At 35.8% G+C, this 27,194-nt stretch overlaps 1 protein-coding gene across 1 annotated transcript in view; it reads right to left on the bottom strand.

The window, feature by feature from the left end:
- Window positions 1-22,099, bottom strand: part of LOC120637704 (beta-1,4-glucuronyltransferase 1) — a 95,108-nt gene extending 73,009 nt beyond the window's left edge. The window contains exon 1 of the mRNA XM_039909659.1: window positions 21,882-22,099. The gene's annotated coding sequence lies outside the window, so the exon portion shown is untranslated. The remainder of the gene's footprint in view (window positions 1-21,881) is intronic.
- Between the last annotated feature and the right edge of the window lie 5,095 nt (window positions 22,100-27,194).

Here is a 27,194-nt window from a genome sequence, read left to right as displayed (position 1 = left end):
AAACGTCATTTACATTTTTAATTTTATTTTATGCATTTACATTTCCTGACAGTACCTTGAAGCGAATAAATCTATCTTCCCAAAAAATACCTACAGTAATTTAATAATGAACTCCGAAGTTCGTATGCAACAGTTACTTCAATATTTAACATAATAAACAAGTGACTTTATGTATGAGAGACAGTTAGGTTATTGTAATTACTTCGTGATGTTGGCACAGCATTTTTTTGTGTCTTATTGTGATACTTGGCACTTCCTGTAAGAAGCACCAATTTGCCGCGGTATCACAGCGGACGCAGGCCGTCGACCTTCGTCGCTCTGACTCATTTGTACAGTGGTTAACTTAAACTTCTCAGAACCCTCAACGCAATACAACCTTATTTTATGGCAAACAGATGGTATGAAAGGACATGCAAATTGCAATAAAAAAGTATTTTAGTAATTTTGGGACCGTTTTTTATTGATGTGATTGGAACTATGAGTATTGAAAATTAGTAAAGTGGTCTGACCTTCTTAGAGAACACCCACGGATACTCGTAAGATGCAATGTAGAGAGTACTTTTTACGTCATTTACGTCTAGATAATATTCATAGCTAGCGACCGAACTATCATCAAATAATACACAAATAGCTGTGATTTATTGGTAAGGGGGCGTTCATAAAATACGTGAGATGTTTAAGGGGGGAGGGGGTCGATTCAAATCTCATCTAATCTTACGTTCGAGAGAGGGCAATTATCACGCAATTTTTTTGTTAAATTTTTATCACACTTAAAATTAAACTCTCAGCAATATTGAATACTAGTCTTAACTAGTCGTATGTAAAAGCACAAAGCATTTTTTTTTTACTTTTTACAATAACAATCCAACGCATTTACGTAAGTATCCCACATTTTGAAAAATCTCACGTGAGATTGGCGGATGGGTTGAATAAAATCTCATGAAATCTCACCATTACAGAATTTTTTTAAATACACCTCACATAATTTATGGACTATTCCTAAGTACCTAGTTCCAAAAAACTACAACAAAGGTAGAAAAAATATATTTTCAAAAACTTCTACAAATGCATTACTAAAAAGTATTTTGCGGTCGATTGGGTATATAAATAAATTATTTGACGAAATTGATATCTCACGTAGATACCTAAAAAATTTTATATTAAATATTTCCATTGCAGTCTTATGAAGTCAGCTTTAGTCATCACCATCATCATCATCACCATCATCATCATCATCATCATCACCATCATCATCATCATCATCACCATCATCGTCATCATCATCATCATCATCATCATCATCAAATCAACCGATTGACGTCCACTGCTCGACATAGGTCTTTTGTAGGGTGTTCCGAACTCCACGATCCTGGGCCGCTTGTATCCAGCGGCTCGGCGGTTGACCAACGCTGCGTTTACCGGTGCGTGGTTGCCACTCCAACACCTTGGAACCCCATCCAACACCTTGGAACCCCAAATGTAAATAACTTATCTAATAAGTAGGTAAGTTAATCAAAAATAGATTTCAAAACTACCTTTAAAAATTATAAGCAACTGAATGCAGGATGCAACGCGGTAGGTACATTTATATGAGAGTATATTTAATTAAATTAAACACGCGGTACTATTGGAGCCTGTCTGTACTTACGTATTGTATACGAATTATGTTGCCCTAACATTATTTGCCTGAGTAATCAGTAAAGTGATACCTACTTGTTGTTTCAACACGCATTACAGCGTTCGCAGTGCGCCTGTTGCAAAATAATGCGAGGGCAATTGTGTCAATTGAAAGACATTTGCTGTGAAATCCATGCAAATGTAGTCAAGGACAATCTCGGAGCATAAATATATTTTAAATACAGTGAGATGTTAGGAATTCAGAGGGATTCTCTAAACACACCACATCACAATTATCTAGCAAAATGCACTATCTACGCACGTTTGGCTGTGACAACGGAACATCTGAGATATGTGTGGTATGTACACCACTACATACATATATCTAAAGATTAAGAAATTATAAATATTACTGTGAGGATTATAGTAAATAAAGATGAGTGTTGATTTTAAATCATGGATTTCCGTAAAGTTACGCAAGCTGCTATAATAGAATACCTATTGCATATTAGCTTTATTAGTACCTACAATTAATCAGTTTGTTTTTGTAAGATAGCCTACCTTAAGCGCGGGGAGAAGTTGATATTTTCTTTGACTGCAACAGTGCAAGTGCAAGTAAAATTCAACCTAAATTTAACACTGCAAGGCTCATAACAAACTACAGTAGAAAAATAATAAAGGCGATTAGAAGTCGCTGCTGACACCATTTGACCAGATTTTATACTACTGACAACTTGTTACCAACGTGTTGCTATGTCAGGTGGGCCATAATTTTGTCCGTAAATGATTACAAAAAATAAGTGTTACTTATAGAACTAATATAAACTTTTATGTCTGCCTCATCTCACTCACTTTAGGCGTGCCACAGAGTGCAGACCATATGAATTTTGCGGACTCCAGTGGTAATAAAATCTTACTGCGTCGAACATTAAATGAGTGCCCAACTGTTCAGCTTACAAATGAATTGGTAACAGTGCAATTGATTATACGGGACCAGATTGTCTGTGTCGCAAAATTGTTTATGAGTTCTGTGACCCCGAATTTGAACACTGACTTTAATTTGTGGATTGGCTCACTTTTTTTTGAAAGGAAGAAGTTGAATGTATTTATTTATACTGATTTCAAATTATTTACCTCTTTAAAAAGGTGTAATTTCGAGGTGACTCCATTGACACGATTTTAATGGGATACCATCAGCTTATCATTCCATTAAAATCGAAAAATAAATTATAGTTATGTATAGTGTGTACCTACAATAAACTTCGTTTAACTCTCTGAAATCAAATGAAATCTAATCATACTTGCCGTTTTTAGTACGAGATTAATTGAAGTCGGTTTTTTAAGTTTTTAATTACCTAATCTCCAAGTCTACATCTAGGCAGTTTCAGTGCAATATAATAATATTAACTCAATGAGTTAATCGATTTAGACACATCGATATGCCTTGTAATTTTCCAGTAATAGTAGCAGCAATGAAACATTAATGAATGTATAAATGTCTTGTTATGCAGTTTATAAATCATTGTTGGTTTGGTAGCTCTCATTTCAAAATGGCGCTAAGGGATGAACGATAGCGATAGTGATTAAATAATAATAAATATCCGAGATTAAGTCTCACGCGAGAATCGACATGAGAGTCCTGTATTATATGCCTTGTATTCGAAGAATTAAAATTGACGAAGACTTAATTTTATTTATGTACTCTCTAGGGTACTACTGCGTAAAACTTTGATAATTTTCCCTTCCAATTTTCCATCCGCTATATAAATATACCCTCAACCCACCGTGACTCGTTATCCGCTTGCTCTATTAGTATTTGCTTGTCTCCTATAAATTGTAGCTTAACGTTAATGGCCTTTAATTCTCCTCAAGAATTGGGCTATCGGATCCAGAAAAGGGTTTCCAATTTGACAAATGCTTAAAGTCTAGACATTCATCATCAATATCATCAATCCATGACCCATTATCATCGACCCATTGGTCACATGAGAACGGGTTGGGCCGTAGTCCACCACGCCGGAAAATGGTGCATTAGTAGACTTAACACTTCGAACGTAATGGAGCACTGTCACGTATGCAAGAATTCCTCACGATGTTTTCTATCACCGTTATTTGCTTAAATTAAAAACGCACATAACTCCGAAAACTAAGCGGCGAGTGCAAAAGACTGAATTCGGTCCTCCCAAAAGGGAGAAGCTACGTTCAAATAAACAAACCAACTTTAGCTGTATTATTTATTTGTAAGTAGATATATAAATAAGTTGTCCTACACAAAGCTTAATTAAGAAATCAGCAAGTCGAACTGAAGAGGCAAACAACATATTATGGCCGTTAAGTTTGAAGAAGTCACTTACACTTCAGTAAAAGCGTAATAGGTATGCGTGGTCGGTAGTAAATATTTACGGCATTTGCTGAACGGTAAAATCCTCTCGACGGATATCGACAAATAAAGACGTCCCGTTTTCATACGCAATTCAATAGGTCGAGCTGATGTAAAAGCTAATTCTGGCGTTATACTCGCAACAATTTGAAAGCAATCCGCTACATCGCAAGTCTATATTGTAAACAAGTGTTGGATGGTAGCCAAGTAGGCATGCATCACCTGTATTGTGAGCCTTTGTTGATTCTACTTACAATGGAAGCCTAATGCGCCAGCTCAATATCCTGGCAACAATTAGAATCTATGTAAATGATTACCCACTGTGTTGTATCAGCAGGGCATGTGGCAGGGATGGCAAACCCTGGCACGTTTGCAAAAGATGGAACGCGAGTAAAAATGTTGGTTGTAAAATTGTCGTTAATTGAAAAACGAATTAATTGATATTGGTGAAGCAGACGCGATAACCAGACATATCTAAAAAATATATGAAATATATTTCATATATTTTTTGAACGCTACAACCACAGTGGTCCTTAAGAAATTTGTTAAATAGATAAAAAAAAAAAAAAAAGAAATTTGTTATCATAGCGAAACGTTGCAAACGTTACTCCAATAACAGAGCATTCTTAGGATTAAATACAATAAATTATTATTAAAAATAAAATAATGATAGTTTTAAATAGCTAAATAAAATAACTTAGGCGTTTCCTAAAATATTAAACAAAAATGGCTAAGCTGGCGAAAGAAAAAATAGCATGTACTTGTACTTGTAAAAAGGTTCACCATCCCTGGCATAGGGCGTTCAGGCAGGCTAGGCAAAAGACAAGCAGGAGATTTAAGCTGGAAAGTCTATTTCCAATACTAGTATATAGAAATATTTTTATGCGTTTCGTCTTATGTTGCAGTAAAAGTAGTCGATGCAATTGGTCAGTTATTTTTTTTTCGACGTTATATCAGCCCAGACCTAAGAACAATGAATAGGGCCAGAAAAACCGCGACGTTAACTTTGGTTTTTTTTTATTCCACTACAAGTTAGTCCTTGACTGCAATCTCACCTGGTGGTAAGTGATGATGCAGTCTAAGATGGTAGCGGGCTAACCTGTTAGGGAGCATAGTGGTTATATTAAACCCATATTTCTAATCGGTTTCTTCGTCACGAAGAATCGTACTCGTACCGGAACGCTAAATCGTACGTCTTTCTCGGTTTATGAGTTAAGAGACTTGTGATTGGTGGAAAGCAAGACGCAAACTTGAAGACTACTAAGGAGGCAGGTTGCAAGCGGCGTAGCCTTCGCTTTATTGCTAGCGCGCATTGCGGTTTTTAATTATCAAATACGGTATGGGCTTGTATTGCAGTTCGTGCATTTTCTATTGCAAAAAAAAAAAAGTATTGCAGCGCACTTATTAAAATGATGCGCGTACAACCTAATTCTTACAAGAAATTTCAGCATAAAATAATCTGCACGACTAAACATAATGTTTAATAAATAAATCTTTAATAAAACAACCAGCTTGCATTTCCGACTGGCGCAGTGGGCAGCGACCCTGCTTTCTGAGTCCAAGGCCGTGGGTTCGATTCCCACAACTGGAAAAATGTTTGTGTGATGAACATAAGTGTTTTTCAGTGTCTGGCTGTTTATATGTATATTATAAGTATTTATGTATATTATTCATAAAAATATTCATCAGTCATCTTAGTACCCATAACACAAGCTACGCTTACTTTGGGGCTAGATGGCGATGTGTGTGTTGTCGTAGTATTTATTAGTATATTATTTCCAGAGATCCTGGTAACATTCCTTTTCTATCTAATGTTTCATTTGCAACGCCGCTATAAGGTCTTAGCGCATACTCGATGCGCTTTGAAATTCAATTACTATCGTCGGTATAAAGGAGACATTTCCTTCGCATCTTAGTGGTGTAGTAAAAACCATTGCTGTCAACGATCTTTCGATAAAGTACTGCAGTGCGCGCAATTTTATGAAATTATCTTGTCGGCAATAAGTGCTAAGACAACAAGACCGTAATGCGATAAAGGTAGGTAACGTAATAAATAAATAATGAGTGTTGTTTATTGAAGCAATAGCGCTTCAAAATGAGTCCACAGGATAGGGCTACCACGTACCAAACTAGAATATCCTGGATAACACGATTTGAACACGGGGAGAAAATAAACTGAAAAAAAACCCTTCTTTTGGTGTGCTGAGGTGTTGTTTTATGGCATTTAAAAATTTCGGAATAACTAAATCGTTATGAAGTTCGGAGAAGAGCGACCAAGTTCCAAAAAATAATTATACTTTTGGTATCTCGACGCGATCTCTTGAACGGTCATTCACTCTATCAAATTGTGTTGTTTATCGCTTGCAATCCTTATTGACCGTGAAGTGAATTTATAAGAGTTTACTTAGTATTTACGTATTGTATGGAAGCAGGCGTTTCTTTGCGGAATTTAATTGTATACACACAGAATTAAGAACGTACAGAATCCGTGTGCCCGACTAATATTGAAGCATCAAAAACCACTCCACTTTAGTAGTGTTTCTCGAACAGGCGCGGCGGTTTGTCATTTCATTCTTTAGCAGTTGACAGTAATTATATAGTTACCTCTAATGTTCTAAACGTTTACCATAGAATGAGGAAAATGGCAATAGTTTGTGAGCTAGCAACATTCCGCGCGTTTAAAGTGAGAAGTACTAGACATGTCTTCTCTGTTTTTGTGCACAATGCACTGCATGCAATAATGGCTGAATGAGGATTCTTTATGTTCTGAATTCTGTGGATTTACAATGAGCATTAAGCTTAATTTGGTATATTTTTAGTACAGTGCTGTTTACTTGGGTGAAACTGTACTTTGTCCGTCCGTCAGAGCCTTATATCTAGAGTAAGAGTTTGAATTCTAGGAAAATAAAATATTTTGGGGTCCCATACAAAGCAAATAGGGTTTAAATGTATAATACCCCAGCAACCTCACTAAACTTATAGGGTATTCTTAAAAAACGATACAGTGTTCTATTTTAAAAATTATTGAAATTGATGGTGGTGTTCTGTTACTGGATCTGTAAAGTTGGCTGTCGGTTGAGTCGCACAATTTATATATATATTTGTCAAATACCAATATCAGTTTACAGCTGGTTAAAAAGAATCTTTACAGTATTGGGGTGAAGCCAAAGAATTACTAAACGAAAAAGTGAATCAGTCTAAAAATTAATCATCAAGACTGGAAACCCAAAACAAAAAGCAAAAGGATATAAACTGAGAGTCCTCCTTTAAAGACGATGCAGCGAAAACATTATACTCAGAGAACTTACAAGAAGCTCAAGATAGAGTTACAATTTACCTATAATTTATTAAAATTCGAAAATAAAAGGTTGAAAAAAATATTCAAGTATATCTTTTCTCCTTTGGCTTATTTCACGTAATGTGCTGTCGGCATAACATGTTTTTTTTAAGTTTTAGAAAGACTGGTTGCTTTGGTTTTGGATTTTTTAAGTGCCAATGTCTGCCTGACGTTAACCCTCCTTGGCAATTTTTTTGTTCAAGAAACTACCACCTTTCGGTTCAAAGGTTTAAGGTTGTAATCCCCTTTTAATCTCAATATTCAATCAGCTTCCTCGAATAATATAATTCCGAACCCTCTCGGAAAGGTTCCTTTTCACATCAAACTTTTCGTTATTAGAAAGTCTCCGCGCGTTATGGATACGTATACGTTATGTTAATTTGTACAATTTTAAATTTGATGAAATCAAGTAGTCGTAGAACTTTTGTTGTAGTCGTAGACCTCTTGTAAAACTTTTCTGAGCAACAGTAGATATATTTTTAGTAGTAGCAGAGCAGAAGCTCTGCTACATGAATGTTTAAGTAATAATAGAGCTTTTTGTTACAGAGTTTGTCCGGGAAAGTATCACCATGCTTATTTCTGCCGCTAAGCAGCATTGCCACAAAGGTGTGTTCCCGTCTAGCTGGGTTGTCCGTGTATTGTCTTCTTGATTCAAAGATGCCAACGCGACGACATCAGGTTGATATTAAAAAAAAGTGAAAATAAAAATAATAAATCAATTATTTTTTTGTTTGATTCTGTAAACCCAAATGTTACCAAAATAACTATTAATACTAATACTAGCGGACCCTCGCGACTTCGCGTGTGAGACAATCGAGAAGCTAGAATAGATGTGATGCTTACATCATAATTATTGTGGCTAGTACCTACTATTATTTTACGTGGTATAGTGAGTTAGTATGTTGTCTTTATTTTAGTTGATACTTTAATACAAACATCCATCCATACATCCATCCCTACAAACTTTCGCATTTATAATTTATATTAGTAGGATGGTACGCATGCATTCGGTCGTTGTCCCATATGCCTGGCTACTTTCTGTTATTTGTGAAGAGTTATGTCCTTTATCCCCGACAATATTTATCAGATCTTTATTAAAAGAAGACTATACATGGTGTCTTCAATTACAGAAATGGCACAGGGCCACAGGGCAACACTTCGCAGGATGTGTTTCTTTCATGCCCTGCAAAGAGTTGGTATGTTCATAGGTGACCGTTTTCTATTTACCCCAGCAGGTGGGCTATCTGCTTGGTCCATCAATTATAAATCAAAAAGAAAATTAATATTTCTTTATACAAAAGAAGGTCGTGTAAATTCCACTTGGTGACCCTACTAGAGTCTGAATGCCCTTGAACGCGGCGTCAGTCTACTCGCCATATTGAACAACATTGTCTATTGAATTGAAATTGTGAAGCAATTGGAAATGTTAATGCTTCAATCGTCACGCTATCGATTAGTTGAGTGTTATGAATTCATTACGTAGTAGCATAGAATTATTATTTATTTTCTGGGTGATGATGAATAGAGTTAATAGATGTGTCCTTATTCGCCAATTTACGATGACGCAATTTAAGATTTTTTTGGAAGGAAACATCGTGAGGAAACCTGCATGCATGAGAGTTCTCCATAATTTTCTCACTGGGACAGCTTGGTGGACCACTAACCTCGTTTCACTTAGGGTAGAGACCCGTGCCCTGTATAAGTTCGGTAATGGGTTGATATGATGATGACGATGATGTGGTTTATTAACAACTAATGGGTACTCCTGAAAGTAAAAACACATTTTGATGAGTTAGTGGTATAGTCTAACGTGAAATATATTATGTAATAGCCCGTCCTTAGCAATAGGATGTTGATATATGTATCATTATAGATGTATAATTAGCATAATCCTACTGATATTATAAATGCAAAAGTTTGTATGGATGGATCGATATCCGTCCAAACTTTTTATACATCCATCCATCGGGATGGAAGTTGACGTGAAAGAGTAACATCTTTCACGCAAACACTACTAAGCCAATTTGATTGAATCTTGTAATGGAGATAGATTATACCCTGGATTAATAATAATAATAATAATAATAATAATAATAATAAACTTTATTCAGCTTCCACACATAAGTAAACTAATGAAAACTAATTACTAATTACATTAAAAGTAATTAAAACGAATTATACACTATTTTACAAAATAAATGCCTTATCGAAAGGTGCTTCAGCTGAAAAGGCTGCTACCTCAGCATGTTGCTGCAGTATTTGACAACTGCAGCGCTGATTTTCAGGTATAGCCTTGATTGGCGTCACGGATTTGCCGGGATATACATAGACTGCTTTTCATCCCGGGAAAATGTACGCTTCCCGGTTCCCGTAGCAGGATTCATGGACAACCGAAAAACCGCGAACGAAGCAGCGGGCAAAAGCTGATTAGTAATAAGGTTAAAGCGAAACCATGTGAGATCACAAGAATGATCTACAGAGAAAAACTAAAAAGTATTTGAATGACATATTAAATTGGTGGGTTAAATACAATAAATTTTTATAAATATTGCAATATCAAACATTCTCCCCATACGCTTCTTCCTTTCCTAAGATTCACCTTCATTAAAAGTCACCTCTCGTTCACTATTACTGGTCTATATTGCGTATTTAAATGTTCACTTGAAGACATTTAAAATTGTAAACACCTGGCGTTCAGTAAATACGTGCATGTCACCACGTTCGCTTTAAATCTAGATGCATTCTCTTAATACCATCACGAACTATTCTCAGCCTAATATAAATGGCCTTATTAACTCCCTATCGGTTACCAAGCAGGTGTTGCTTTAGGGTTCTCTATTTAAGGATCGTACAAAGGTCTTTTGTTGTATTTGTACAATGGGTACATTCATCATTATCCTCGGCCTATTAATCTCTCTCTGCTAGGTACGGGATTCTTCTCCCATAGAAGAGTGCTTGGAATCTCCACGTACTTACGATACACCAAAGGTCAAATGGGGTCACGGGCTACTATAGCAACGGAAAAATGTTATGGTCCTTGATAATATTAAAACCATTACACACAACCGCGTTCATACGCACAGGGTTGTCAATTTTTTGGTTTCTTTTATATTAAAACTTAAATATACGTTATCTAAAATGATAATCATTTCACTTAAGTCTAGTCTTTGCATATAAAGGGGTACTCTGTTTAAATTTCTATAAATAAATAACTTTTAGTACAAAGTTGTCATAAAGTAATACAAACAAGCATTACATCAGCTGTATAAGTTCAAATGCGGTCACGGATAACAAAAGAAATGGAAAAAATGATATGGTCCTTCATAATGTTAAAACAATAATTCATACCCGGGCAAATGCGATTTCAAGTAATTACAACTAGTTAGGGTTGTCAATGTTTTCTCTACATTACTATTATGTGAAAACAGAACAGTAGTTTTCCGTGACCGATTTCGGCTTCGCTGGTCAATCTACCCTGACATTTTCCAACTACGCACGATTAGTGAGGATAAGTTTGTGTACAAATATATATAAACTCGCTCTCTGTTCCTTCATTCTCTTAGTCCGACGGCAGCTCCAAAGTATATGCTGGATTCTCCATACAAATTTATTCCCTTATTCCCTGCCTGATGCCTCAAGAGCAATTATATTTACTCGTAAATTCAAAGTCTAATAGTAGTAGACATCTCTAAAATGATCAATAAATAATTTTTTTGCGCCATGTTCAGATGACTCAAGACAAATATGAAAAAAAATAACGAACGAACAAAGATAGAGGAACCTGGACGTAATGTTTTCTTAAAAATGCTAAATATAATTGAATCGGCTCAGTTTTGGATGAGAAAAAAAGAGAATACGTAACGTCTGACCCTATCGCAACGGGTGAAGACAGACTCAGCGCGACGGCAACAGTGTTTTCAAATACCTTTTCATCAAATTTCTTGCAGCAATACCATCGTCTTGACGTGCTCTCCGAGTCACGGGGATGTATCATCGCCAATTTCCAAAACTACGGGTTTGTACTAAAAATTCCTGGATAGAAAACCTTCCTGGTAGAACATGCTCGCCACTAGACCAACAAGGTAGATTGTGTTACTATCCATTTTATGAGTGGTTTCTTGGTACCACCTTTTTAAGTCCCCTGTGTGATCAACTTGGCTAAGGATGCGGAACCCTCTCCGAAAGAGAAGCTTTGGTCTTGGCTAGTATTATTATACTACCTGCGCACAATGCGTCCATGACGCATACTCTAAGCTAAGCTTATAATGGTATGTATGAATCATGCTCTTTCCTTTTTAACCAGCCCTGGGAATTCCCACGGCTATACAGGGAGTCGATATCAAGTTCGAAGCAAAATTCATTTTAATGACCGTTTGTTTTTATGCGAATTTGAATCACTTTTTTGTGCTGTGGTAAAAAATGGTACACTACGTACCACAGAATAGAGCAGAATTAAACATTGTGAATCAACCTTCTTCATTTCGTCTTAATATAAATAAACGTACAAAAATTATTATCATCATAAACCCCAAAGTTCCAATTCCGGGAAAAAGGCTCCTGCGGTATTAAAATAACGGGCACCGAAGGCTCCCCGTAATTCCAAACTGAGAGCTGGTACTAAGAATTTGTTTGCACAAACACAATATCTGACTTAAAGCCCAACCGGGTAATCGAACCAACCAATAGTTATTCTTGCTAATATCCAACGAGGCGTGCATAAAAATCGGCATTTTTTCCTTATACCTACTGACCTAAAACATTGACACCAGTTTTAAATCTAAAACTTTACAATATATTAATTTCTGTTACTACATTATTTTTATGAGCACATGCTTCAAATTTGTAGATAAATAAAATGTGAACTATCGATACTGCACTGCCAGTATGTACATTGATTTTGCTAAATATTTCTACAATTTGTAATATTTATTGTTTTTTTTATTGTGTTATAATATACATAGTGATGCAAAACTTTTCATTCTCATTTTCTTTAATACTACATTTAATATTCTTGTCATGATTATCATTATAATATTTATAATCATCGTCATCACATTCAACATCATCAATTGTATTTCCTTATGGACTTGGTTTTATTTTTCTTATTCACATAATAGACTTATGTCCACTGTGCCTGGTCTAGAGCACTGGTCATCACATCTTAGGTCATATATCTAACGCAGTTAATAATCATCTGTGCAAGATAGAATTCCTGCATATATACCATATCCTCATCCCTATTATCAACACATTACAGGGCATGGTTTAGGCTGTAATATAGCACTCTGGCCATACGCGGTTTGGAAGAATTCACTCGCATTTGAGAACATTGTGGAGAACTCTCAGGCATGCAGGTTTCCTTCACCGTTAAAACAAAAGATATTAAATTTCTTGAAACGCACATAACTCCGAAAGTAAGGAGATGCGCGCGGGCAACATATGAGGTTCCTCCAAATAGTAGGCTGGATCCTTACCATTGAGCTATTACCGCTTCTTTATGCGCATTCCATCCAGACCATTATTAATTGAATGATGAACTTCTGGCTATAATGACAATCTGCGATAGCACAGAACACAGGTTTGTTTCGCCATTTTGCAAGCAAGCGGAGTGTACACGGGCATGTACAGAGTGTAAGATCTTTGGTGAATTCATGCGGCTTGTGCTTACACAGGATGGGCCTAGGGTATCTGAAGGAATCTTATCTACTACGATCTGTACTAATTATTATGCGACGTGCGTTTCCTCACTAATCAAGATACTATCCGAATCCGTACAACCAAAGCAACAGACTAACTTATAATAAAATTGTAACTAGAAGATTTATGTACATTAAATATATTTTAAAAATTTTAATCGGGGGATGCTTAGAAGTTGCGACGGGTAAAGAATAACACGTACGGTGACGACGGGTCGCGAATAACATAGTTTGGAAATAAAACTTGACCTAGTAGGTAGCGCTGCAATTAGTTTCTAGGTTTTTTTAAGATATTAAACAATTTGGTGCAGACGAAGTTGCGCGGGTCAGCTAGTTCATAAATATATATATAACAAGAATCAAGATACTGGAAAGCCCTATATTACTTAGTCGCCGAACGACCGCTGCCACCACAGCGCGTGGATACATACAGTTTAATGTAATAATAACATTAAAGTAACGAACTTTTACGAATGCTTTTTAAAAATGCGAGGGCACTAAGTCTCTCTCGCGGCGACAACGTGACTCGTAGACAACATTTCTAGTATCTTTTTAAGATTTCTATGGTTTTATCAATCAGTTGTTTTTTCGAGCTGTCCAGGATGAATTAAAAAGATACGAACTATATACACACAATAGCAGCCTAACGATTTGCACGTCACAGGCGCTTTGTTATTACTATATCAGAACCTATGAGGAAACTATATATTTTAGATCGACCTCGTTGCCATTGCGCATTACTGGGTTCGATTTCTGGCTCGGACCAAAAAGAGTCAGGAGTTTTCTTTTTAAAATGCGAGTGCTCTAAGTCTCTTGTGCCGTGCCCTGTTGATACTGGGTTCGATTTCTGGCTTGGACCAAAAAGAGTCAGGAGTTTTCTTTTTTAAAATGCGAGTGCTCTAAGTCTCTTGTGCCGTGCTCTGTTGATATTGGGTTCGATTTCTGGCTCGGACCAAAAAGAGTCAGGAGTTTTCCGTTAAAAGAAATCTTAGCCTTAAATTACCATCCTGGACTAAGGATATTTGCGGTGTGCCTAAAGGAGCACGTTAAGCATGTTAAAGGCCGCCTACCTTCATTGGAGACGCGTTGAGGGTTGCCCTGAAACGTTCTATCCTTTGAGAGCGAGGCCTGTACCCAGCAGTGAGACTTTAACAGGCTAATAGTCATATTTTGATAGAATACAAAGTACCTACATACAATACATTGATATAATATAAATATAATGGTAAAGTAGTTGTAGAACGCTTCTTGTTGTGTAGTGGGCGTTGATAAAAACGTACAAATTTACACCGCATGAGCCACCGAGATAGGCTAGGCCTAAATAAATTTAAATGTACGCTGTTTAAATGTAAGCAGAGCTGAGGTTTTCTCATGGCGATAGCGACTAATAAAACAAGATATTATCTTCAAAAGGTATCTCTTAGAAGAAACTAAAAATAATTTTTCTGTTAAAATTAATGGAAGAATGAAATAACAGTGGGCATTTGATGTTGAACTTTCGACGAAAACAATGCTTATCGACAGAAATATAATCACCTGGCTAAGGACCGTCTTATAGCATGGTAAATCGAAATACGCTTATAGACTGAAGATCCAAAAGATCTATGATAAATTATGTGCAAGTACTTTATTTGCAACGAAAATAATAATAATTTTCTTTTGTGAACCAATTACTTCATTTAATAAGTTCAAGTAAAATTCTGCTTTGTAGAATATATAATTGCATTTAGAATATGTATATGGGGACGTGTCTATTAGATATACATGTTTCATTGAATTGCCATGTTAAATAAAGCCTATCCTACCTATTTAGATTACTAAGTATGTTTCCCACGATAAAAGTACAAATTTAAGCAGTGCAACTAACTTAATTAATACTGATTAAGGAAGCAACCACATTAGCACTCCTCAGCGTCCAGGAAGTGAACGGGACCTCATTTAAATGCCTGAGTTGGCTCGTAACCAAACACCACGTTCTAGCCTCTTTAAACCGTTTCAGAACTGAAAGTGGAAAGAATTTTTAAACTTTAATTAATTCTGAAAACATTTCTTAGTACATATTAACAACTGTCCTATCAATTGATTATATTATTTATTCTGCAAAGCGGCCGATTGGCGCAGTGGTCAGCGACCCTGAAAGCGACAAGGACCCAAAGGCCGTGGGTTCGATTCCCACAACTGGAAAATGTTTGTGTGATGAACAGGAATGTTTTTCAGTGTCTGGGTGTTTATATGTATTTTATAAGTATTAATGTATATTATTCATGAAAATAGTCATCAGTCATCTTAACACAAGCTACGCTTACTTTGGGACTAGATGGCGATGTGTGTATTGTCGTAGTATATTTATTTATTTTTAGACTCGATAACTACTACCTTCATTATCCAAGGCTTGTCTGGAAATTATTGTATTAGCAATAAGTCCGCCTTTACATACCTATGCGTATAAAATACTTTTCTATTTAATGACCCATCTGACGGAAACCAAGGAGGTATTTTTTCATCCCAAGGGACTGGTTACCAACTTTTAAGTGAAAGTAAACTGTATCTGAATGCAATAACTCTCTGAATCGTAGTGTCTATTGTGTGACTTTATAGTTCGGTATGAGTAGAAGCTAATAGTGATATAGGTATCAATACTAATAGCTTTGGCTCATTTAGATGCCTCTCACGAAATGATTATTATAGAAGTACTCGTAACTCCAAGTATTACGTTCGTCGTTATTCAATTGAGCTGGAAACGAATGCCAATATTAATATCGTACACGGTACAGCAGTTTTCTTGTAATCGAGTCCTTACGCTGGGTCTTTCATAGGGGCATACCTTTTGTTGCATTATAGTCTCTATACCATAAGCTTAACAAGCAAATGTGTGCGAGTACCAATACTTGTACTCGGTACTGCATTATTGTTATTATTGTCTTCAATGGCTATAGCAAGTAAGCCCCTTGGAATGACTACTTGGAATCCGACCTGTCAGTCCCGTTATCCATAACTATCACTTCGGAAATGCAATAAAAAGGGTCGCGCTGGTGGCTCCACAAATTACTGTGAAACGACTTAGGGACCAGTAGGGCTAGCATGCTCGCCAGGAGGTAATTATCTCTACCCGTTACTCGTAGACATAGACGAGATTATGGATAGACAAAACTATCTCGTGGCATGCTGGTGATCAGGTAAGCTGGTACTAAGGTACTATTAGGTAACTATTTTCTCGTAATTTTGTAATTAGGAATAAAAGCGTTCAAACAAGTATCAAAAGTGTAGTTATTTTACCACCGCCGTACCAATTACTGTAACAAATAGGTACTATAATTACAACGACGCCACAGACTAACCAAAAGGGAATTCTATGTGCTTTTATATTATAATAAGCTAAAGGCAGTACAGCGGTTCTAGCTGCTGCTACAATTGAAAGCAAGAATTTCAACGATTCTCCAGTGTTTGGGAAGTAAACACGAATCACCACTTCTTTAGCATGCTAAGTTGTTACTGCCAAAAGAGTGCAATTAAAAATAATTTCGCAATTTAATTGCTCACTGAGAACAACTTCAAAACATAAACATTTAAGTAAGGGTCATTCACATCTCTCAAATTAAACATATGCCCATCATAATGTAGCTAAGAGCGGAAGTGTTGAAGAACATTAAGTAATTAGCGAGGAGTGGCTGCAAGTACTAATGTCACGACATATACGAATAGTTATCTAAGCCCTCGGTTTCTATCGCTTTCTGAAATTCTGCTAACAATACTCATTAAGATTAAAGCCTGGCTATAGCTCATCTACTTCACATTAAAGAAACGTGAAATCCATAAGTACTAATATTGTAAGCGCGAAAGTGTATCCGTTTGTTCGTTATTCATGTTCGGCTTAATCACAGCACCTTTCTTAATGAAATTTAGCACACCTTATTATTTATAGGTTGCATCCAGAAGATAGACATAGAATATTCCTTATTTCGGAGAAGCGATTGGGTAACGTTAACGACGATCAGTGGCGTGCATAGAGGTATGCAGATGATATAAAATGAAGAAAATCTCTAGTACGAGTTATGAAAGACTTAAGGATAGGCATTTTAAGGTTGTTAAGGCTGACGGTTACCGCGGGAGTTTAAAAACCAAAAAGAACGCGACAAATTTACACGAAGCTTCTGTGCCTTTAAAGTCCTGCTATCAACTTACGTTTATGTAAATGTATAATTTTATAAACGTAAGTTTAATAAACTTTCTGGCACGATTCGAATTGTCTATTTTAATAACTTAAGGAACATATCAGGATGCTCTGTGCACTTTTCCTTTTCTACTCTTTTGCAATTTTTTACTGCCCAAATAAAATTAAACGTAACTTAAATAATATGTTATCCCTATATCCACATTTTTTCCCAAAATATTAATGAATAACTAAGAAAACCTTTATTTAAATTTGCTTTAAAGATAACTTTCAATTTTAGTTCTGGTAACAAAAATATTACTATAATATAATCAACAATAACACATCTTTTTTCGTTTCGAAATAAGTTTTGACACAGATTTATCATTAACTAGCGTACCCAGCTCGCTTCGCCGGGCTAGATTTTGCTTTATTTTATTTAAACAATAAACTTACATCCTTAAATTTTTAATTTAAGTCTCATAATATATTAAATCATTTATTTCTCTCCGTATTCATTCTTTTCTATTCTCTTCTCGAGCGGGTGAAGATCATTATCTACACCCATGTACACTCAACAATAGAATATCATCATAGTAAATAAAAGCTGTATTTGAGTTCAAAATTAGGAGTGGTCCGATCGTCACCAAACTTTACAGGATTACTCGCCAGGTGAATCCGGAGATTCCCTGTAAGTTGCATTGAAATCGGTCCAGCCGTTTCGGAGCCTATACGGAACATACCCACACACTTTCTCTTTTATATTTATAGATAACTGTTACTTGAACCTCAATTTTAAATACTCAACATCTTAAAATCATTTCAAGAATATTATAATATCGTGTACTTAACTATGTACAACTTAAACTATGTACAACTTTTCAAGTCTTAATGATTACAACATAAAATTGGTAGGTACCTAATTGATGGGCTGAGAGGGGTGCAGTCTTGCGGCATTTGCGTTCCCCTTTCGAGCCAAATAAGCAGAACACCGAACCGCAAAATAACGATCACCGTTGTTCGTCGTTTTCAATTCTCTATCTCTAACAATAAAATCTGTTAATGCTATCTATGATCTCGATATTTTAGTAAAGTGGATTTCAATTCATATTCCAGGATATATAAAAAAAAAATTCTGATCTGCCGTAATCATCAGCTAAGCCTAAATTTCTAACACAAGTTATTATTCTCTAAGAAATTATATTATAGGCTTAATTAACTTAATCTTATCCAAATATAATTTGAGTGTACGAAAAATGTTCACACGTCTTAGCAGAACTAGAATATTTATGTCCATGGGACAGGATAAACCGATTCAAGTACTCTTGAATCGGTTTATCCTGTCCCACGGATCAATGGAGTAATCAATGGAGTAATCGAGAAAGGGGTACAAAAAACCTTTTTGACTTATTGTGTTTTTGACTTAGTCGTAGATCAAATAATAATATAAAGCCTGCTAGATCTTTTAATAATAAACTGAGATAGTTGGACGGGAAGCAAAATAGGTTAAATATTGAGATTTCCTTTCTTAGTCAGAGGCCATAGTACAAGTTGAGCACATATTTGCGTTCAACAAATGGACCCCATCCCCATCGTGTGCCCCAACTGGGCTTGGCTGTACCATTACTCATTAACCTGGATTCATCGATGTTTAGAGCAAATGAAGCGAAACATATTATGTTTCTATTGCATTCGTGTGGCTAAATTTTATTGTAACTATTTTTGTACGACACAAATTTTTCGAACATGTCAACAGTGACAGGCGAGTGATATTTGAAATAGTTAACAATACAAGTCTACAAGGTCAAAACGGTTAGTGTTATTTTACTGATGATTATTGTTTACCGATTACATTACACTTATACATGATGTTTATGTAGAGTGAAATGAATAACAATAGTTTGCATCATTACTGCTATATTTGTCTTCAACAATATTATAACGATCTTTTTCAAACGCACGACTTTGCTTGCTGAACATTGGAATAGCTTCTTTTGTCGACTCAGCATTCCAACGAAACAAAGCAATTGCCACTTTCTAATGAAGAAGCTTAGGGGATATCAGAAGACAAACACTTTTTTAAAATGTTGTTCTCAAACATCGGTCTAAAATAATTGTTGCACAAGTTTTTATTTCAGCTTAATTTTAATTATATCTGAACATAACCAAAAGAAATATTGAAAAAGGAAGGCATTCTGTCGGTGTACTTATTGCTTCAATAATCCAGCAAGCACATGTGGCTGGGCGCACAAGTTTTAAAATAAGTTATGGCTAATTCCCAGCTCTACTGGGTGCTGTGGAATGTAGTCGGTGCATTGTTCAGTTATCTAAACACCATAAACCGGGGAACAGTACTGTATAAGAAACTATTGACCGGTCGGTAATGCCTTTACGATAAACGTTGAGCTTTACAACTTAACCATACCGCATTCTTTTTAAATTGTCTAATTATGTGCACGCTTACCCGTCAGGAACTTTGAACAGTTTAATAGTGGTGCAGCTGGTTGATCTGCAGCTATTAATATTGCATTACATGTTCAAGATAATAATCAATGTATTAAAGATTACTTTAAACTATTCAACTGAAAAGACATCTCAAGATATCTTTCAGTGTCAGAGGAATACTTTACAGAGTTTTGAGAAAAAACATTATATTTTACTATTGATTCACGATTTAAATAAATGTACTATTCCTTAGTTTAGTAATAAACTAAGTAATAAACTTGAAAACCGTCACAACACAGGATACCTAAATTTTAATTTTAAATTACATTGACAACGTTTGCTAGTTCATGAAAAATGAGTGAAGTCCAAGACAAATACAATCCCACTTCACAAAGCTTTGAGAAAAAATTAATAAGCTTAGTGTCGCGTGAAGTTAATCCTGGCTGGAGTTTTTTTGGTCGCTTTATATAATCAAGTAGCCATTCGAAATGTGACTTTAAGCCGGATCCTTTAGACGTAGGTTAAGAGTTTTATAACGAAATGCTTTTATTAAAGGTTGATACCCATTATATTGAACTATCTACCTAACGTATAATTAAAGGTCATAAGTTTATATAAGACTATACATATAATGAGAACGAAACTACCAAAAGTTCTGTAGTTACTTTCATATGAAGGGATCGCTTATAATGTTATTTGCATGTGTCTGAGAGAAGGGGTTCATCGACCACTATAACATGAACTTTGAAATCACTTCATTCAAATAATACCATTTGCTGTGTTTACAATATTAAGTTTAAAATTTAAATTTTGAATTACCTAATGTATTCAATTGCATGGACGTATAATATTTTCATAAGCATTTCTTTCCAAGTGGTTAAAAACATGTCTCTTTTTAAAATTGCTAAACATATCCTTTCCTTTGAATGATTGCTAGATGCAGACAACTGGAAACTTTCCAGGTATTGTTACCCTGTTTGTAGTTTGCGGTACATATGTACCTTTGCTTCACAATTCCCATTTATTTAGTCCGTCTGGTCGGTGGTGCGTACATACCTACCGGTCTATTGATTTGAAACAGCGACAGAGGGGGCGTGATTCGTCCGTAGATATATACCTATGTGAGCGATATACTTGGTATCGTGTCGAAACGTCGTCTCGTTAAAATTCATAACACCATTTTTTACGTAAACTCCAGCTGTTTATGTCTCGTCAAATGCTACTGGCCATAAAAATTCAAATTTAATAGACAAAACGGAAACAGTTTTCACTTCTGCAAAAACACTAGAAGTTTGGAATTGTATCATAACAAAAACTAAAAACGGAGATGAAGACAATTCAGTTCCCTGACTTATATTACCTACCTTCGTAAAAACATATTACGGTAACGTCTTTACGTTACTGTAATATATTACTTAAAACTCTGAAATACCAGATGATATGTCAACGTTTCGCAAGCATTGTGGAGCGAACGTGTCGGGTCAACCATTATGGATGGCTCTTTTAGATGTCTCGCGAAGATTGTGCTGTTTCATCAATCTCAAATATCATCTGGATAACGAAATGTTCCACCTTGCATTTTAGAACAGTAACTTTTTTTACTTTCGTGAGTATGGCAGGTTAATTTTAGCAGTATTTAATACCACCGGCATTATTACGTTCGCAACGTTACAGTGCCGATCTAATGTTTTTGTAGTACTTTTATAGTTTTTTACATTCCAATGTAGGTACTCAAGCTTGAAGTAGGTACATACGTCATCGACAAGATGCTTTTTATGCAATGTCTTCAACGATATAAGCTGTTATTTTCAAGCAACGGGTTAATTATCCAGTCAAATCTAGCGTTATAACCTTTTATAGTATATTCTAGATCAAGGTATTTAAAAACTATCGTAAATTGAGGATTTAAGTAGATTAATCTAATGATAACTTAAAATATCTCTTATGAGATATTCCGACAAAGCATAAACATATGTTATTGCCATTCGAAGAGTTTACTAAAGTTTACCTAAAACTAAAAGCTCCATACACTATACTGTCTTCGAAAGTATGGAATCTGGCAACGAATATTCCGACTTTTCGCTTTCGCTGGGATTGTTAGCGTGTTTGGAGTACCTATTATCGCCGCTCATTAGCATAACACGTTGAAAAATTGCATAAGTAAATCTTTTCGAAATAGCATCGAGACATAGACAAACTCTGAAATTATAGCTAGGTCGGATGATAACACCATTAAACATCCAACGGATAACTTACCGGAGTGCTATGTTTATATCTCCTTCTACAGATGATCCAAGAGAACATTTGCGAGAAGGACGAGCCAGGATGCACACTATCTTGTTGCACGTTAAAAATAGTGGCACTCTCCGAAAATAACGCTATAACAGCGATGTTATGCACTTGTGTTGCGAGATTGCAAGTGTCTGTAATGCGATCGTGTATAAACGACGGAACACAGGCGCCCCGGGTGGCGGTGCGCGGTGAACTGTTGGCACTATGTACTTGTGTGTTCGGGTAGGAAGCACAGAACGCGCTTCGGGACGAGGGACCGTGAAAGGGCCACAACCCGACGCCGGCGTTTTTTGTGCCCATCTAATATTAGCACCAAACACCCGTCTGGCTTACTTCTTCGAAAGGAGTGAACTACACTTTGTTGCTTGTGTGCCAAAGTCGAAAATGTTGTGTGGTGCCGATGAAAGTAAAACCGATAATTGCTAATGCGTTTGTGGATTTATTCGTTGACGGGTAAAACTTTAAAAGCTTCGTATAAGCTTCGTAGTTTGTACTGTCTGCTATTTACCACTATAAATTTCATTTGATCAATAAAACATTAAGAAATTGGCTATTGACTAAATTTAACTCATTTAAATACGTACCTATAGACTATATTTTTCATCCTTGCTACCTATCTAGTTTTGCGAATTCCTAGGCAAAGGTTTAGACAATTTTGATGATACTTTAATACGAACATGTTGGACACAACAGAAACAAATCTATCGAATCATAAATGCGAAGTATCATCGTTCATGTCCGAAAATCTTTCTGGAATGGTCTATATCATGGCAAATATTTTTAGAAGTCAATTTGAAATGATCACGTAGAGATTTTGATGAGGTCGAGGTACGGAGATAAACACATAAATTTTGATCTCCGTTTGGATTATAAGACGGGAAACGGATTATTCTAAATTGCTGTTGAGTGTGGTATCTAGGTATCTAAGACTTCAGCTACATCTGGTTGGTGGCCCTTAAGTTTCCTAAATTGCAAGAGAACGAACCACCTCCAATTATAAGACAACATCTTATTTACAACATCAGCTTTCATTTCTTATAGCGGGAAGAACGAAATATTGTGTTTTGAATTAAAAAATTTAAATTGTGTTCTTATACATAAATTTCAAAATTATCTACTGAACTGTTTAAATCTCAATTCCTGTTTCAGATTGTGAAGTCGAAACCACCCATAATCTTCATATGGAACTTGGCTCTCAATTTTAAAATAAATTATGTTTATGATGAGATCTTATTTATAGTATCAGCTATACTGGTTTTTAGAGTTCCAAAATCATTTATCTATTTATCTTAATACAAAAATATGAATACCTCAAGCACTAAAAGCCTGTATCTAACCCATAAATAATAATTTTGGATTAGGGGAATCAAATAGCATTTATTCTATTAATAAGTTTATCCTGGTCAGCGTGGATTTTCATATCGTTCGCTTCATAGTCCGTTATGCCTAAAAAAAGCACATACATTTCTTATTAGTACCTAATTTATTTACCAATTTTACACCGCTATATCCAGAACATACCGAAGAAAAAGAAAATACAAACATAATTTACAAAATCGTTAAATTATTACTTGTTCCAAACAATCACAGAATTAACGAGATTCTAAATGAAAATATTTATTATTGATAAGTCCGCCTTTCGATAATCTGGTTAAAGCACAGGGTTCCATTTTAATTCCATAACATTGAATTTTTTTTTTATATTTAAATTATTTTATCTATATGACATTGTAATGGAATGGACTGTAATAAATAAATAAATCTTACCCCCAAAACATATAATTCAAAACTATGTACGTGCTGTCAAATGTGAATAGTCACTACCCAGTACTGTGCTTTGTGTAGGTATGTGCATACCATACGTAGGCCAGCTATGAAGCTTCCGGGAGTCTGGTTCGCACAAGGAAGCGACGTAATGTGTGTAATAGAAGACGAATTACACAATTTCCTGTCCATACTACGAGCACCTATTCTGCTTTAATCTCTGATAACTTTATTTGGCCTACGGCTAGTGCCTATTTATCGGTTTATTAGTTTTAGATCTCAGCTTAACCGTTTCTAGTGAATACAGTTTTATCGTAGGTAGGACTTGTGACCCATATGGGAAAAAACCTTGTTAAACTATGATGTTAAATCGTCCTGTTGACGTAGTTTCCGGTTTCCGACGCGTATTAGATGGGAATATTTGTTACTATTAATTTTATACATATTTTTAAATTGATAAAAATTCATGATTGTGGTGAGGGACAGAGTTCTGCTCTGTCCGTTTGTGTTTAACATATAGGTCATTAACGTAATAAACTTCATATGCGCATTTGACCTTTGGTCGTTTAAATGTTTTCAATGCTTTTTATTGGCCAAGTATAAAGTTTGACACGGAGTGCTGTCTATAAATGTTTTAATTTCAGGTTAATTGAATTGCTGATAAGTGATTACTAAAAGTAGTAAATCCTAAAGTCATGCACTCTCAAATGATACGGGCATTGGGTCTAGATCAACTTCTAGAAAACGATCGATTCAACTGTTGCTATTGCTTACTAAAGTTGCGCAGAAAATTCACCCAGCATTCGCGGCTCATCCCACCCCATAATGACCTTGGTCAAGTAACAGGTAGGTACCATACTTTTCCTCATGTGAAGCGTGGGAGTAAATTTCGAAATGAATAGTTGTGGATTAACTTTTGTATATGTCCGAGAGGCCGTGGGAAATTATGAGGAGGCGCTAGTTTAAAACTGAATGTTAGTCATGTTTTTACTATAGCTTCATAGTAATTTATCAAACTTGACCTACTAGATAATCCATAGTGGGGTTCTAGTTGTTAATTTTTTTATGGATACATAGCTATGATAATGGATAGTAATTGTTAGACAGTGCAATATGTAAAAATATAACCAATAGCACCTGCATTATAATTTAATCAACGACTTACAAACAGTTTGTCTGTTGCCCGTCTACGATAAGTCTTCAAGACAAGTATAATAAAACAAAACTATAATTGTAAAAACTTAATATTTTTTTCAAGAAAATAAGTACTGTAATTTTAAACTTGCTTTCCAAAATAAAGACTGGAAAATAAATCACACCTAAAATTTTATAATCGTGGTAAACCCAGAATCTAGATTCTCAAGGTTAGAAAGAATACGGAAAAGAATCAGCTCACCTTACAAACTTTAAACCAGAAAAAGTATCACGAGGTGATAAAAAATCAAGCACCACCTCATAATTTACCACGGTCTCTGCGAACATTTACCGTATAGCACAGAACGCCAAGTTTGATAATATTATTTTACATTGTGAAATATGACTACTTAAAAATATACTGCTCTTTTTTCAGATACAGGCGCCACTCATTACATGTAATAAATTGGCCTTCTGCGTTTTTTTTCGTTTCTGCCCTCAGCATTACCCACGCGAAAGGGTCAAGCTTGGGTAGATCTATTTTAAGCATAGATGCATGTTGCAATTTATAGTGGTTTATTACTTGTTTACGCAATCCTAATATAAATGATTTCGAATTGAGATGGTATTATTTAAATCGGTACAAAAGTTTTTAATGGTGCCTGCAGTTAACCGAATAGATAAAAACTCATAATGAAACTTTATAAAATAAACCGTCCGTTTGTTTATAATTATTCTAACACTGATTTGGAAGGCTGATTCTACTGAGAAGAATCCGATAAGAAACACATCAGTTCTCTTTTCCAACATCAATGATTTAGAATATAACCTTCATTTTTCTACCTTGTGAGAGATGAAAGTGGAGCCGGATTCTTCCTTGTTATAAAAACATGAATATTGAAAAATGAAAGTCGAGAGACAACTAGCGGGCATTGGAGAGAGAGTCCTGAACAACGAACGATCAGTCCTGATCAGTGCCTGATTAAACAAGCGCAGGGCCCGTAGCAAATTCTTTAAAAGAGCCCTTGATCTCCTATGGGCTATTAAGTGTGAAGTGCTAAAAATACAATTAATTACTCAATACGTATCTTATTCTTAAATACAATAGGTATTTGCTATCTATAGGTTTCAATTTTGTGGGTAATTAATAGTGTAGTAAATTACTATAGGCGAAGCCTGTAAGCGTGTGCGTGTGCGTGTATGTCAGTCAGTCAGAGATGAGCGGTATTAAATATGCGGGATCCCTTTTCGTGCGGGGCCCGAAGCAATTGCTACTCTTGCTGCGTGGTTAATCCGGCCCTGGTCCTGATCTTTATATTAGGTTGGAGAAAAAGTTTCTTTTTTTAATATAGTTTATTTACGTTTAACTAGAGTACGTAGGTACCATTTTGTTCGATAACTTTTTGCCATCTTGTAGGTAGGAACATAATCCCATTGCTATAGAAATTTAGGGGCTTCTGATAAAAAAAAGCGACAAGTTGTTTTGGCAGTCCTCTCGTGATGTTAACCTGACACTGCCTAAATAATTCTGAAGAGACCGAAACATGTGGAAATCTTAAGGTCGGAACTATACGGCGGATGCATTAACACCGCCCAGCCAAACTCTCTTAATTTTTGCTGAGTGGCTCAAGATGTGTAAGGTTATCGTGATGAAAAACTATACCCCTTCTGTTGATTAATTTCCGGCAGTTGTTCGCAGTAGAGTTCAGAATCAATGGTCCTGCCTGGTGGTAACAGCTCATAATAAATAACGCCCTTCCAATCCCACCACACACACAGCATCACCTTGTTGCGAGTAAACCCGGGTTTCGCCGCAGTCTGTGAAGCCTGACCGGCCTTTAATCACGACCTTTTTCGCACGTTCTTGTCGTACATGATCCACTTCTCTGGTTCTCATCACCAGTTATCAGCTTCTTCAAAAATGGTTCGGTTTCATTACGTCGTAATAAAGAATCACAAATGAGTAAGTACGGTTCATTACGTTTCTTTCAGTGAGCTCGTGTGGTACCCAAATATTCAGCTTTTTTGTGTACCCAGTTTTTTTCAAATGCGCCATAACTGTTGTGTGGTCAATTCCCAGTTCTTCAGCTACGTTGTAACTACTGATATGCCGATCTTGCTGCACTTTTTCAAAAATGGCATCCATTTTATCCGTAATAGGGTGACCAGAGCGAGGTGCATCTTTGACATCAAAATTTCCGGATTGAGAACGCTTAAACCAAATTTGTGCTACTCTCACAGACGCTGCACTAGGTCCTTAAACATATCAAATTTTTTTATCGCGGCTTGTGCTGCATTTTATCTTTTTGTGGTAAAATTTTAAAATGTACCGAATTTCTTTATTAGATTCACTCATCTTCACAGTACGAAAAACAAATA

Source organism: Pararge aegeria, chromosome 4, assembly GCF_905163445.1.
Source record: "Pararge aegeria chromosome 4, ilParAegt1.1, whole genome shotgun sequence".
Lineage (NCBI taxonomy): Eukaryota > Metazoa > Arthropoda > Insecta > Lepidoptera > Nymphalidae > Pararge > Pararge aegeria.
Note: the sequence above shows the minus strand (reverse complement) of the source record. Positions and strands in the feature narration are given on the sequence as shown.